Source organism: Scyliorhinus torazame, chromosome 5 (assembly GCF_047496885.1).
Source record: "Scyliorhinus torazame isolate Kashiwa2021f chromosome 5, sScyTor2.1, whole genome shotgun sequence".
Taxonomy (NCBI): Eukaryota; Metazoa; Chordata; class Chondrichthyes; order Carcharhiniformes; family Scyliorhinidae; genus Scyliorhinus; species Scyliorhinus torazame.
In genome coordinates this window covers 109,817,047-109,832,161 of record NC_092711.1, presented here as the reverse complement: position 1 = coordinate 109,832,161, position 15,115 = coordinate 109,817,047, and the positions used below count along the sequence as shown (strand labels likewise).

The window sequence follows — 15,115 nt, the reverse complement described above, 5'->3', positions numbered from 1 at the left end:
CGTCTGGATTGGGGCAGGAGTAGCGAACCGCACGCGCACCCACCATCTTTATTGGGGGCAGCAGCGGAGCGCATGCTCAGTCGCCATCATTGTTGAGGGCAATATTTTTGAAATGTTTCACCATGACAGACTGTTTCACTCTGAGTTACAAATTCTTATTTATGAGGCAGAACAATGATACATGTCCAGGGCAGTGACAATAATTCGTATTTATTGTGCCTTGACAAAATCAAGCAATTTAACACATCTCAGAGAAACGTTATAAAATAACAATGACACTGAGCAACATGAGGAGATATTAGCTTTAAAGGAGAATCTTAATGGAGGAAAGTGAGTGAGAGAGTCGGAGAGTTTGAAGGAGGAAATTCCAGAGCTTGTGGCCCAGTCAAATGATAAAAGGCCAGTAATGGTGGAGCGAATAAATCAGGTATGCTGTAGTGGCCACAATTAAATTAGTGCAGAGATCTTGAAGGGGTGTGTGAGGAGATTACAGAGATCAGGATGATCACAACTATAGGAATCGGAGAATGGGAAATTTCAACTTTTGGTACTTCTTAAAAGGAAAGTGAGCACAGGGGATGGGTAAACAAGACTTGTTTGTATTGTATTTGTTTTATTGTCACATGTACTGAAGTACAGTGAAAAGTATTCGGTGTACAGTCATAAGTTCGGACATGGAGATGCTGGCATTGAACTGGGGTGAGCACAGTAAGAAGTCTTACAACACCAGGTTAAAGGAGGAAGGAGCAGTGCTCTGAAAGCTAGTGATTTGAAACAAACCTGTGTAAGGACTTTAACCTGGTGTAAGACCTCTTACTGCAGTCATAAGTTCATAAGGTACAGGAGCAGAATTAGGCCATTTGGCCCATCGAATCTGCTCCACCATTCTATCATAGCTGATATTTTCCTCATCTGCTCCCTACAATGCTAAAGACCAAGAGTGGGATTGCAAAATCAGCCAGAGCATCGCCTCGCTAGAACACATGACCTAGGAGCAGGAGTAGGAAATGTAGCCTCCCCCGCCTAAACATCTTCAATGTGATCATGGCTGATTCCATCCTGGCCTCAACTCCACTTTCTCCATAAAGCATTCTCCATAAACCTTCAACCCATCACCAATTAAAAATATGTCTAACTCCTCCTTGAATTTACTCACTGTCACTACATCCACCACACTCTGGGGTAGCGAATTCCACAGATTCACAATCCTTTGGGAGAAGTAGTTTCTCTTCAAATCTTTTTTTAACTTGCTCCCTCTTATTCTAAGATCATGACCTCTCGGTTGAAATTTCCCACGAGAGGAAGCATCAGCTCCATTTATACTTTATAATCTTTATTATTGTCACAAGTAGGCTTACATTAACACTGCAATGACGTTACTGTGGAAATTCCCTAGTCGCCACATTGCGGCGCCTGTTTGGGAATACAGAGGGAGAATTCAGAATGTCCAATTCACCGAATAAGCACATCTTTTGGGACTTGTAGGAGGAAACCGGAGCGCCCGGCGGAAACCCACGCAGACACCGGGAGAATGTGCAGACTCCACACTGACAGTGACCCAAAGCAGGAATCAAACCTGGAACCCTGGCACTGCGAAGCAACAGTGCTAACCACTGTGCTGCCTTGCCACCCATTATCCATACCTTTTACCATCTTCTTTACCTCAATTAGATCTCCCCTCATTCTTCTAAACTCCAGAGAATATAGGCCTAAACTGTTCAATCTCTCCTCATGCGACAAACCCCTCATATGACAAACCCCTCATCTCTGGAACCAATCTAGTGAACCGCCTCTGAACTGCCTCCAATGCCACTACACCTTTCGCAAATAAGGGGACAAAACTGTGCACAATAATCCAGGTGCGACATTACCAATGCCTTGTATAGTTGCAACAACACTTCCTTACTCAATTCCTTTTGTTAACATTCCATTTGCTTTCCTTATTATCTGCGGCACCTGGATGCTCGTTTTCTGTGACTCATGCACAAAGACACCCAGATCCCTCTGCATAGGAGCACCCCGAAGTCTCTCCCCATTTAGATAATGAGCCGTATTTCCATTTTTTTTTAACCAAAATGCATGACCTAACACTTATCCAAGTTGAACTCCATCTGCCACATTTTGGCCCACTCTCCTAACCTATCGATATCCATTTGTAAGGTTCTTATTTTCTCATTGCAGTTTACTGGCCCACCTATATTTGTGTAATCTGAGAATTTGGCTTTTGAACCTTCTATCCCTGTATCCAAGTCGTTAATATAGATTGTAAATAACTGGGGCCCAAGGACCGAACCCTGTGGCAGCCCACTAGTTACATCTTGCCATCCAGAATAAGAACTATTTATCCTGACTCTCTGTCGCCTGTCCTTCAGCCAGTCTTCTATCCAAGCTAATAAATAACCCTAATCCCATGTGATCTCACCTTGTCAATTAACCTTCTTTGCAGCAACTTATCAAACGCCTTCCGGAAGTCTCGATACACTACATCTACAGGATCCCCATTATCCACTTTGCTTGTTACATCTTCAAAGAACTCACAATTCTTTAGTCCAGAAATTAACTTCTTAGTTAGTATTTGGGATGGTGGAATGAATTCAGTTTTTAAAAATCTGGATTTAAAAGTCTAATGATGACCATGAAACCATTGTTGATTGTCATAAAACCCCATCTGGTTCACTCATTTCAAGGAAATCTCCTGCCCTTACCTGGTGTGGCCCACATGTGACACCAGACCCACAGCAAAGTAGTTGACTCTGAAAATGCCCTCTGAAATGGCTGAGCAAAGCACTCAGTTCAAGGGCAATTAATGATGGGCAGTAAATGCCCAGCCAGCGACACCACATCCCATGAGATTATTTTTTTAACCTTGAGGAAGGATGTGAAGGCATTGGAGTACAGAGTCCAGAGAAGATTCACAAGAATGATTCCAGGGATAAATAACTGGAGCTATGATGAGAGGTTGGGTCTGTTTTCCATGGAGAAAAGAAGGCTGATTGGAGACTTGTAGAGGGAATCAAGATCCTGAGGGGTGTGGACAGGGTAAATAATGAAAATCTATTTCCCCTCTGGAGTACATCAAGAACTGGAGAGCACAGATTCAAAATAATTAGCAAAAGGAACAGAAGTGATGCGAGGCCAAATGTTTTCACCCAGAGGGTGGTTGGTGTCTGGAATGAACATATTAAGAGGGTGATGGAGGCAACTCCATTCAAGGTATTTCAACAGGAATTGGATTGTTATCTGAAAAGAAAGAATGGCAAGGTTACAGGGATAAGGCAGGGGACTGGGATTAGGTAGGATGTTCTTTCAGTGAGCAGTGCAGACTCGATGGGACGAATGGCCTCCTCCTGAACTGTAACAATTCTGTGGTTCTGTCAGCACAGGCCCTCCATCATCAGCATTGGAACTGAAACTCCGATCATTACATCAACACAGAACCACACTGGAATTTCAGAAAACTGGCAAATCCTCCGAAAGGCAAGTGACACCAACATCAGGTGAAACTCACCAACCGCCCAATGTCTGCAACAGATTGATAGGATTGGTGAAAGCTCAGTGTTTAATCTGGGAGAAGGTGAACCAGAGAACAGAAATAATTCAGAGTAAGAAAAGATCAAAATAATGTCCCAATCAGTAACAGGAGATCAATCAGTCTTCTCTTATCATAGAGGAAATCAAATATTTAAAACACAGTGTCTGAATCAAAGCTGATTTAATCAATATTTATACAGAATATCAATGCACACCCCAGCTTTCAGCTTATTAATATCAGCAGCAGCAAACTCTAGCTGTCAGAGTGAAGATGGTTCAGTCCGGATGTGATTAACAACACAATCCAAATCCAATCCCTGCCGTCACTTGTGAACTCGCTGGTGCCTCAGCAGTGTAGATGAACGGCTGAATCTCTTTCCACACACCGAGCAGGAGAATGGCCTCTCCCCAGTGTGAACTTGCTGGTGTGCCAGCAAAGTGGATGACTGAGTGAATCCCTTCCCACACACTGAGCAGATGAACGGCCTTTCCCCAGTGTGACTCCGCTGGTGATTAAATAGGTTGGACATCCAAGTAAAACCTTTCCCACAGAAAGAACAGATGAAAGGTCTCTTCCTGGTGTGAGTGTGTTCATGTGTCAGCAGATCCTTCTGGCTTTTAAAGCTCTTCTCACAGTCAGGACATTTAAACGGCCTCTGATCAGTATGAACAAGTTGGTGTGTCAGCAGGTCGAATGAACGGGTGAATCCTTTCCCACACACTGAGCAGGTGAATGGCTTATGCCCGGTGTGAGTGCGTTTATGGTTTAACAGATCATTTTTCCTTTTATAGTTTTTCTCACAGTCAGAACATTGAAAAGGTCTCTCCTCACTGTGAATACGGCAGTGTGACAGGAGTTGGGATGAGGTTGTAAAGCCTTTCCGGCACACAGAGCAGGTGAACGGTCTCTCCCCAGTGTGAACTCGCTGGTGTCTCACAAGGTGGGATGATTTAGTAAATTCTTTCTCACACACAGAACAGGTGAATGGTCTCTCCCCAGTGTGACTGCGTTGATGAATATGCAGCTCAGACGGGTAATTGAATCCCTTCCCACAGTCTCCACATTTCCACGGTTTCTCCCCCATGGGATAGCACTTGTGTTTTGACAAGATTGATGATTGGCTGAAGCTTTGTCCACACACAGAACATGGAAACACTTTCTCTCCATTGTGAACGGTGCTTTTTGATTCCATGTACAAAAGCTGATGATGGTTCAGGCCGTGTTCAATCAAACGACTGTTTGGTCCTGATCTGATGTTTACAAATCACCCCTTCTAATATTCTGAAAAATTAATTCAAAGAGAAGGAAGAAAGAGTGATAAACACAAAGACTGGTTGTGAAATTAAGCTGAATGAATCTGGTCATTTGTGGGGCCGGCACGAGGAAAAGTGACCATGAAAACTGCGGGATTGTCATAAAAACCCAACTGGTTCACTAATGTCCTTCAGCGAAGGCAACCTGCCACCCGGTCTAGACCTACACAACAATGTAACTTTAATGGGAGGAAACAATATTGATAGGCTGGTTAGAGAATTTGAAAAGTGTGAGGTGATGTATTTTTGGAGGACTAACAAGGAATGGGAATTCACAATCAATGGTAGGACCTTTGGAAGTACGGACGATCAGAGGGACCTTGGTGTACATGTCCATAGAGCTGTGAAGGCCGCAGGCCAGGTAAATAAGGTAGTTAGGAAGGCACATGGGTTACTTGCTTTTATAAGCTGAGTCATAGAATATAAGAGCATGGTGGCTATAATGGAGCTGTATAAACCGTTGGTTAGGACACAGCTGGAGTAGTGTGTGCTGTTCTGGTCGCCAGACTATACGAAGAAAATGAGTGCACTAGAGATGGTGCAGAGGAGGTTCACCAGGATGTTGGCTGGACTGGAACTTTCCAGCTATCAAGAGAGATGGGATTGGCTGGGGTTGTCTTCCTTGGAGCAGAGAAGGCTGAGGGGAGACCTGATTGCGGTCTCTAAAATTATGAGGGGCACAGATAGATAGGAAAGAACCTTTCCCCTTAACGGAGGGATCAATAACCAGGGAGCAGAGATTTAATGTAAGGAGCAGGAGGTTTAGAGGGGATCACAGAATGTGAGGAAAACATTTTCACCCAGAGGGTGGTGGAATCTGGAACTCACTGCCTGAAAGGATAATAGAGGCGGGACCCTCACAACAATTAAATATTTGGATGTGGCACAGCATACAAGTACTGAAAAATAGGATTAGAGTACATTGGTGCTTGATGGCTGGTGTGCACACAATGGGCCGAAGGGCCTCTTTCCGTGCCTCTAAAGATAGAAGTTGTAGAGGGAGGGAATAAATGAGAAGGGCTTTATGGAGAAACTGCCAAAGCCTCAACCTTCATCAACTGAAAGGACACGCCTTAGCTTCCCCTTCCAAACTCTAAACAACCTGACTTGGATTTACATTCCCCTTAATTCATCATTGCTGGGTGATAATCCTGTACTTCCTTACCTCACACCACTGTGACAGCACCTTCACCACACAGACTGCAGCAACTGACCAAACATCACCCCCTCAGGTTATTCCTGAAGGCACCGCCTTTTCAACCTTGACTCTTGCCTGACGTGTGGTGATCCTCAGGTTACATCACCACCAGTCAGCTCTCTCTCAAAACGGGAGGGCAGCCTATGATCTTTGGGACTATGATGACTTTCACTGTTTTTTCTCAAGTAGAAGCTCGTGACTGTCAATATGTTGTATTAATACTTTCATGGGGTGTGAGCATTGTTGAGAAGGCCAGGTTTTTCTGTCTAGCCCTACTTGTGCTTTTGAAGTTGGGGGTGAGCTGCCTCCTTGAACTAATGCAGTCCAGCTGCTGTTGGTGCAGCCATAGTGTTGTGAGGATAGAAGTTTTAGGATGTTTGCGGAGCAACAGCGAAGGCACAGTGATATAGTTCCAAGTCAGATTAGTGTGTGATTCTGAAGGGTAAATGCAGGTTGTGGTGTTTCCACGCACCTGCTCCCTTATCCACGTCAGTGGTAGAGTTTGTGGGTTTGGAAGTTGCTGCTGGAGAAGGTGTGGCGAATTACTGGTGATGCTCGTGATGTCCATGGTCCAGTAATTAATTTGAAAAATTTCTATATGTAAAATGAATTAAAAGCCCTGAAATAATAATTTTTTTCCTTACTTAAAACACAGCATTTCAATGGTCCGTGTTTCTAGACTCGGTTTTGTGAGCAATGCCTGCAACAAAATCAAATGCTGGAAATCTGAAATAAAAAGAGAAAATGGTGGAAACACTCATCGGGTTAGACAAGATCGCTGGAGACTGGAGTTAACGTTTTCAGCCACTGAGTCTCCTCTATTAAAACATGTACCATTGACTGCTGTTTAATGGAGGACATGATCCCCACAATCCCCTGCGCCCCAAACTCCGCTCCATCAAACGCGTACATTTCCTATTATGACGCTTCTGCACCAAGAGGACAAGCTGTTTAAATGTTATTCATTTGCATTTTTGCATATTGATGTCCATTGAAGATATGGCTTGACTTCCCATCATTATGTATATATTCCAGATACTTTAGTGGAGAATTTCTACTCCCCTCTTTCTGGGGATAAGAGATACTTAGGTTTCGGGTATAATTTGTTTCTTAATTTTATTGATTGCACCCTCTATCCCTAATTTCCACATCATAGCAAAAAAAAACACGTCACTAATTAAGACTTTCAATGGCGGGGACTGTACCCACAGTTCCCCGCGGTCATGAATGCCCCGTATCCACACCACAGAGGGGCGCACATGCGTCGTGAGGAACCGAGTTTGAAGCATGCGCAGTGTGATGACGGCGATGAGGAGGGACCTTCTTTTGTCTCCATGATGTGGAGATGCCGGCGTTGGACAAGGGTGGGCACAGGAAGAAGTCTGAGAACACAAGGTTACAGTCCTTTGTCTCATCAGCAGCCAGCAAGGATGTGGAAACATGGAATCAGATAGACGTATAAAGTTCCTAAATATCTGGTGAAAGCTTCAAACTTCGAATACGAACCTGCAGATCCCGTGTTTGCTGCTCTGAGTCTTTCTCCCGGGACAAGACTCTTGGTTAACTGCCGCCATCTTGGGTCAGCGTAGAGCACAACGCAACAGCGTGGGCGGAACATCCAGATTTCTATTCCCAGCCGGGTCCTAGTGCCAGGATGGATCAAACGATAGGCAACTTTTTTTAACCTCCCACTGATGTTTGCGGCCTGGGGGACTCTGTGAGTCATGTATACATTCAGTGTGAGAGGCTGCAGCCCTGTCTCGCTACCTGAACGGGTTATACAACTTTTGGTTACACTTAAGCCCCAGGCTCCTCATGAATAGGTGGGGATGTTAAATGAGTCAGGAGATTTTAAAATTTAGAGCACCCAATTATTCTTTCCAATTAAGGGGCAATTTAGCATGGCCAATCCTTGCACATCTTTGGGTTGTGGGGATGAAATCCACGCAGATATGGGGAGAACCTGCAAACTCCACGCGGACAGTGACCCAGGGCCAAGATATAAATGTAAGCCATCTTAGAGTGCTGACTTTGTTTGCACTGGAATGCTGAATTTGGGTGTGTTTGAGTGCTGTAGTGAGAGTTTGGTGACTGAGGGAGTTGGGTGAGGAGGGAGCAAGGTGCTCCTTTCATTTCATTTCCTCAAAGAGCGTGAAGGGGGCCAGGAGTTTAAAGAGAGTGCAGCTGACTGGGAGTAGAGTGAGAGGGCGGAGTTCCAATTGGTTCACAGGGCTGCTACATTATGTAAGGTAAGAGTTGTTTGTTTTGGGTTTTTAAATTGTAAATAAAAAAATTTGTGGTTTTTTTTTGGGTGGCAGCAAGCTATCATTATATCATTTAGCAGAATCACCAATCTTATAGTGTTCATTTGGGACAGTAGCAATAAAGGGCCTAACGGGTGTTTAATCTTTTTTACCCTTTAAATCTCTTTGGGAATTCAAATCGGAGGGGATGGAGGCTAGGCCAGTTGCATGCTCCACCTGTAGGATGTGGGTGGTGAGGGATACCACCAGTGTCCCTGCTGACTACACCTGTGGAGACCGCCATGAGGGAGCTGGAGCTGGATGAACTTCGGATCGTCCGGGAGGCAGAGGGGGTGATAGAGAGGAGTTACAGGAAGGTAGCCACACCCAAGGTGCAGGACAAGAGTAGCTGGGTTACAGTCAGGGGAAGGAAAAGGAACGGGCAGACAATTGAGGGATCCCTCGTGGCCGTTCCCTTCAAAAAAAGTATACTGTTTTGGATGCTGTTGGGGTGGGTGGGGGGTGACCTACCGGGGGGATGCCCTAGCGGCCAGGTCTCTGGCGCTGAGCCTGCCTCTGTGGCTCAGGAGGGGAGAATAGAAAAGCAATAGTGATAGGGACTCGATGGTTAGGGGAATGGATCGGAGATTCTGTGGTCGCGAACGAGAGTCCTGGAGGGTACGTTGCCTCCCGGGGGCCAGGGATGTCTCGGATCGAGTCTACAGGATTCTTAAGAGGGAGGGGGAGCAACCTGAAGTTGTGGTGCACATAGGCACCAACGACATATCTAAGAAAAGGGATTAGGATCTAAAAAGTGATTTTAGGGAGTTGGGTTGGAAGCTAAAGAGCAGAACAAGCAGAGTCATGATCTCAGGATTGCTACCAGTGCCACATGCAAGTGAGGCAAGGAACAGAGAGCGAGTGTAGCTGAACACGTGGTTACAGGGCTGGTGCAGGAGGGAAGGCTTCAGATATGTTGATCATTGGGATATCTTCTGCAGAAGGTGGGACCTGTAGGATGGATTGCACCTAAGCTGGAGGGGCACCCATATCCTGGGTGGGAGGTTTGCTAGAGCTCTTCGGGAGGGTTTAAACTAGTTTGGCAGGGGAGTGGGAACCAGAGCTATGGATCAGAGGACAGGGTAGCTGTTGAACAGGCAGAAATCGTATGCAGCGAGTCAGTGAGGAAGGATAGACAGTTGATAGGGCAAAGTTGCACTCAGCGGAATGGGTTAAAGTGTGTCTGTTTCAATGCAAGGAGTGTCAGGAATAAGGGAAATGAACTTAGAGCATGGATCAGTACTTGGAACAACAATGTTGTGGCCATTACGGAGACATGGATTTACAGGGGCAGGAATGGTTGTTAGATGTTCCAGGGTTCAGATGTTTTCAGAAGTATAGGGAGGGAGGTAAAAGAGGAGTGAAAGTGGCATTGTTAATTAGGGAGTGCATCACAGCTGCAGAAAAGGAGGTAGTTGAGGAGGGTTTGTCCACTGAGTCAGTATGGGCGGAAGTCAGAAATAAGAAAGAAGCAGTCACTTTATTGAGAGTTTTATTTGGACCCCCATTGGCAGCAGAGAGATAGAGGAACAGATTGGGTGGCAGATCTTGGAAAAGTGCAGAAGTACAGAGTTGTTGTCATGGGTGACTTCAACTTCCCGAATATTGACTGGAAAATCCTCAGTGCAAATGGTTTGGGTGGAGCTGATTTTGTCAGGTGTGTACAGGAAGGATTCCTGACTCAAAATGTAGATAGGCCGATTAGGGGGGAGGCCATATTGGACTTGGTACTCGGCAACAAACCAGCCAGGTGTCAGATGTCTCGGTGGGAGAGCATTTCGGTGACAGTGACCACAACTCCTTGACCTTCACCATAGTCATGGAGAGGGATAGGAACAGACAGTATGGGAAGGTATTTAATTGGGGGAGGGGAAATTATACTGCTGCGTCGTTGGCGATAATCTTTGCATCCTCACTCTCCACTGGAGTCGTACCGGATGATTAGAGGGAGGCGAATCATGTTCCCCTGTTCAACGAAGGGAATAGGGAAATCCCTGGGAATTACAGACCCATCAGTCTTATGTCTGTGGTGAGCAAAATATTGGAAAGGATTCTGAGAGATAGGATTTCTGATTATTTAGAAAAACCTAGTTTGATTAAAGATAGACAGTATGGCTTTGTGAGGGGCAGGTCATGCCTCACAAGCCTCATTGAATTCTTTGAGGATGTGATGAGACACATTGATGAAGGTCGGGCAGTGGATGTGGTGTATATGGATGTCAGTAAGGCATTTGATAAGGTTCCCATAGTAGGCTCATTCAGAAAGTTAGGCGACATGGGATGCAGGGAAACTTGGCTGTCTGGATACAGAATTGGCTGGCCGAAAGAAGACAGCGAGTGGTAGTGGATGGAAAATATTCCGCCTGGAGGTCGGTGACCAGTGGTGTCCCACAGGGATCTGTTCTGGGACCTCTGCTCCTTGTGGTTTTTATAAATGACTTGGGTGAGGAAGTGGAAGGGTGGGTTAGTAAGTTTGCCGATGACACGAAGGTTGGTGGAGTTAAGGGTAGTTGCAGGTTACAACAGGACATTGACAGGATGCAGAGCTGGGCTGAGAAGTGGCAGATGGAGTTTAACCTTGATAAATGTGAAGTGCTTCATTGTGGAAGGTTGAATTTGAATGCTGAATACAGGGTTAAAGGCAGGATTCTTGGAAGTGTGGAGGAACAACGGGATCTTGGGGTCCACATACATAGATCCCTCAAAGTTGCCACCCAGGTTGATGGGGTTGTTAAGAAGGCGTATGGTGCGTTGGCTTTCATTAACAAGGGGATTGAGTTTAAGAGCCATGAGGTTTTGCTGCAGCTTTATAAAACCCTAGTTCGACCACACTTGGAATATTGTGTCCAGTTCTGGTTGCCTCATTATAGGAAGGGTGTGGATGCTTTGGAGAGGGTACAGGATGCTGCCTGGACTGGAGGGCATGTCTTATGAAGAAAGGTTGAGGGAGCTAGGGCTTTTCTCACTGGAGCGAAGAAGGCAGAGAGGTGTACAACGTGATGAGAGGCATGGATAGAGTGGATAGCCAGAGATTTGTCCCCAGGGTGGAAATGGCTGTCACGAGGGGACATAATTTTAAGGTAATTGGAGGAAGGTGTAGGGGAGATGTTAGAGGTAGGTTCTTTACACAGAGAGTGGTGGGTGCGTGGAATGCACTGCCAGCAGAGGTGGTGGAGTCAGAGTCATTAGGGACATTTAAGCAACTCTTAGACAGGCACATGGACAGCAGTAAATTGAAGGGGTGTAGGTTAGGTTGATCTTAGATTAGAATAAATGGTCGGCACAACTTTGTGGGCTGAAGGGCCTGTACTGTGCTGTACTGTTCTATTTCAGAAGCAGGCTTTCTGGTGATTTTTATAAAGAAAGAAGGTTATTTACTATCACACTGTTTCCCCGGGTGTTTGAACATCTCAGTCTCTCGTCTCTTTCACACTCAATGACACATACACAGAAATTAGGTACAGATCAAGTTGAAGCTGTAATTATGAAAATGCAATATGTGTACTGCAATCTGAATATCGCTGCAGGACTGTTGTATGTTGAGCTGTTCCTTTAGTTGGAGTGAAGTGTTTTTAGAAACAAATCATTACTGGGTTCCGCGGTAGCACAGTGGTTAATACAGTTGCTTCTCAGCGCCAGAGTCCCAGGTTCGATTCTCGGCTTGGGTCACTGTATATGCGGAGTCCGCACATCCTCCCGTGTTTGCGTGGGTTTTCTACAGGTGCTTTGGTTTCCTCCCGTATCCAAAGATGCGCACGTTCAGTGGATTGGCCATGCTAAATTGCCCTTGGTGTCCAAAAAGGTTAGGTGTGGTTACCGGGTTACGAGTATGGGGTGGAGGTGTGGACTAAGTGGGGTGCTCTTTCCAAGGGCCGGTGCAGACTCGATGGGCTGAATGATTTCTTTATGCACTGTAGATTCTATGAGGCTCTGCAGCTTATTGTAGATGAATAGCCGGGAGGGTGGTTTTCAGGGCACTTTAAGAAGTCTCTCACAACACCAGATTAAAGTTCAACAGGTTTATTTAAAATCACAAGCTTTCAGAGTGCTGCTCCTTCATCAGTGGAGGCAGGTTCACAAACACAGTATATATAGGTCATTACCTGAGGAAGGAGCTGCGCTCCGAAAGCTAGTGATTCAAAACAAACTTGTTGGACTTTAACCTGGTGTTGTAAGACTTCTTACTGTGCTCACCCCAGTCCAATACCGGCATCTCCACAGTATATATCGGCAGAGTCACAATTGCGAGATAATTACAGATTGGAATGTGAAGAATGGTTGGAATGCGAGGCTTCACAGATGCAAACAATTCGAGGGTAATGAGGGATAATCACAGGTAATCGAGGGTAATGAGGGATAATCACAGGTAATCGAGGGTAATGAGGGATAATCACAGGTAATCAAAGGTAATGAGGGATAATCACAGGTAAACGGGGCAGCACAGTAGGACAGTGGTTAGCATAGTTGCTTCACAGCTCCAGGGTCCTAGGTTCGATTCCTGGCTTGGGTCACTGTCTGTGCGAAGTCTCCACATTCTCCCCGTGTCTGCGTGGGTTTCCTCCGTGTACTTCTGTTTCCTCCCACAGTCCAAACATGTGTACGTTAGGTGGATTGGCCATGCTAAATTGCCCTTTGTGTCCAAAAAAGGTTCAGTGGGGTCGCTGGGTTATGGGGATCTGGTGGGGGGTGCTCTTTCCAAGAGCCGGTGCAGGCTCATTGGGCCTAATGACCTCCTTCTGCACTGTAAATTCTATGATTCGAGGTGTCAATTGTCTCCAGCCTGGACAGTTAATAAGATTCAGCAAATCCGGGCAGTATGGTGGGGGGTCACACGTAATGTGGCATGAACCCGAAGTCCTGGTTGAGGCCTTCCTCATGCGTGCGGAACTTGGCTACTTGATTCTGCGTTGTCGTGTGCCTTGAAGGCCGCCTTGGAGAACGCTTACCCGGAGATCAGAGGCTGAATGCCCTTGACTGCTGAAGTGTTCCCCGACTGGAAGGGAACATTCCTGCCTGGTGATTGTCACGCGATATCCATTCATCTGTTGTTGCAGCGTCTGCATGGTCTTGCCAATGTACCACGCTTCGGGACATCCTTTCTTGCAGTGTATGAGGTGGACAATGTTCGCCGAGTTGCATGAGTATGTACTGTGTACCTGGTGGGTGGTGTTCTCATGTGTAATGGTGGTATCCATGTTGATGATCCGGCATGTCTTGCCGACGTTGCCGTGGCAGGGTAATGTGGTGTTGCTGTTCTCTTGACGGCTTTTTGCTGCGAACAATGGTCTCTTTGAGGTGAGGCGGTTGTTTGAAGGCAAGTAGTGGCTGTGTGGGGATGGCCTTGGCGTGATGTTTGTCGTCATCGTTGACATGTTGAACGCTCCGAAGAAGATGTCGTAGTTTCTCCGCTCCAGGGAAGTACGATGTCGGTCGAGTCCTGTGATCGTTTTCTGAGGAGGTTGGTGCGGCTTTTCACTCTGGCGCGTTGATCGACAACACAGAATCGCCGATCAGAAACTGGTAATCCTTCCTCGTTCAGTCAAAAACCATGAAGTCATTTTCTGGCTCATTTCTTGCTCGGACATCCTGTTTAACCTTTACCCAGGTGTCTGGTTTACATATGGGTCCTGAGATCCTCCCCAACTGATCAAGTTTATCTTAATTCAGGTTTTGTGCTGGAGACATGTCCTTGGCAGAGATAACAGGCCATCACTGTCCTGTGTTTGTCAAGTCAGGAAACTTTCTTGACAAGAGAGAGAGGGCTCTGAACACAATCAATACATTTCTTAAGATTTTATAACATTATTGGACAAGGACGACTTACAGATCTCCCAAACTGGAGAAGGGAATATCCTTATTGACCTCTCACAACTGATTTCTGACTAACCCAGCTATTTCTCAGCTGTGAGCTTGTTTTCCTAATTTCTTGATTTATAAACTGGAGATAACAATCTAAAGCCAGCAGAATGATCACAATCAGTGACACAAACCCTTGAGCAGTCATCACAAATAAAAGTAAAACATTTCCAGTAAAATGTGATAACCATCGACTCAGATTCATCCTCCCCACCTGCAGATCATCCATCACAATTCTAAATTATTGACATGGTGTAAATACAAAATAAAATATGTTGTAAATATCGATTGAACAGAAGTTCATGCACGGACTTGAAAGATTCTCCAGCTCTCTGTTCACCTACATCCACCTTGTGAATATTTTTCAAACTAATTACCGGAGTTCCAGTGACTCTTCATCCACGTTTGATTAAAAAATGTTCCGGTCTTTTGAACCAGGATTCCATTCTGGCACTTCACATCCAGTTATCAGAGCAACTGGGATTGTAACAGTGTTATTGGTGGTGTCAGTTAAATCATGAAAGTTGGTCCCACTGGACCAGGAGAACTCCCCGGTGGACTGTGTGTGGAGTTGAGCTCTCCAGAGCTGAGAGTGGAGCTGATTGGGCTGTCGGGCCTGCAGTGAACCGCTGACTAGGATCTTTCCTCTTCATTCACTGACTCACAGCTGAAGTTTTTTCTGCAGTAAAAACATTAACTTTGAATATCAATCCCAATTTAATTTTTGTAACACAATCTACAACTTTAAATCAGCTGTAAAAGAGAAAGAAAGTTCCCATGTTCATTTTGCAACTTTCACACCATCAGAAAATCCCAAAGGTGATCTGAGAGGGACTGTTATTGACACCAAGGCACAGGCAATGGTAGATTTGGAAGGAAGACTGAGGAGAGGCTGTATAAACTAAACGGTGCA

The 15,115-nt window shown here is 45.5% G+C and overlaps 1 long non-coding RNA gene across 1 annotated transcript; it reads right to left on the bottom strand.

Moving 5' to 3' along the window:
• Positions 1 to 194: 194 nt before the first annotated feature.
• LOC140419410 (uncharacterized) lies at positions 195 to 7,659 on the bottom strand. The gene is made up of 3 exons (XR_011945765.1): positions 7,550 to 7,659; positions 6,688 to 6,769; positions 195 to 4,813 (listed from the first exon to the last, which is right to left on the bottom strand). It is a non-coding gene; the product is annotated as an uncharacterized lncRNA (long non-coding RNA).
• Between the last annotated feature and the right edge of the window lie 7,456 nt (positions 7,660 to 15,115).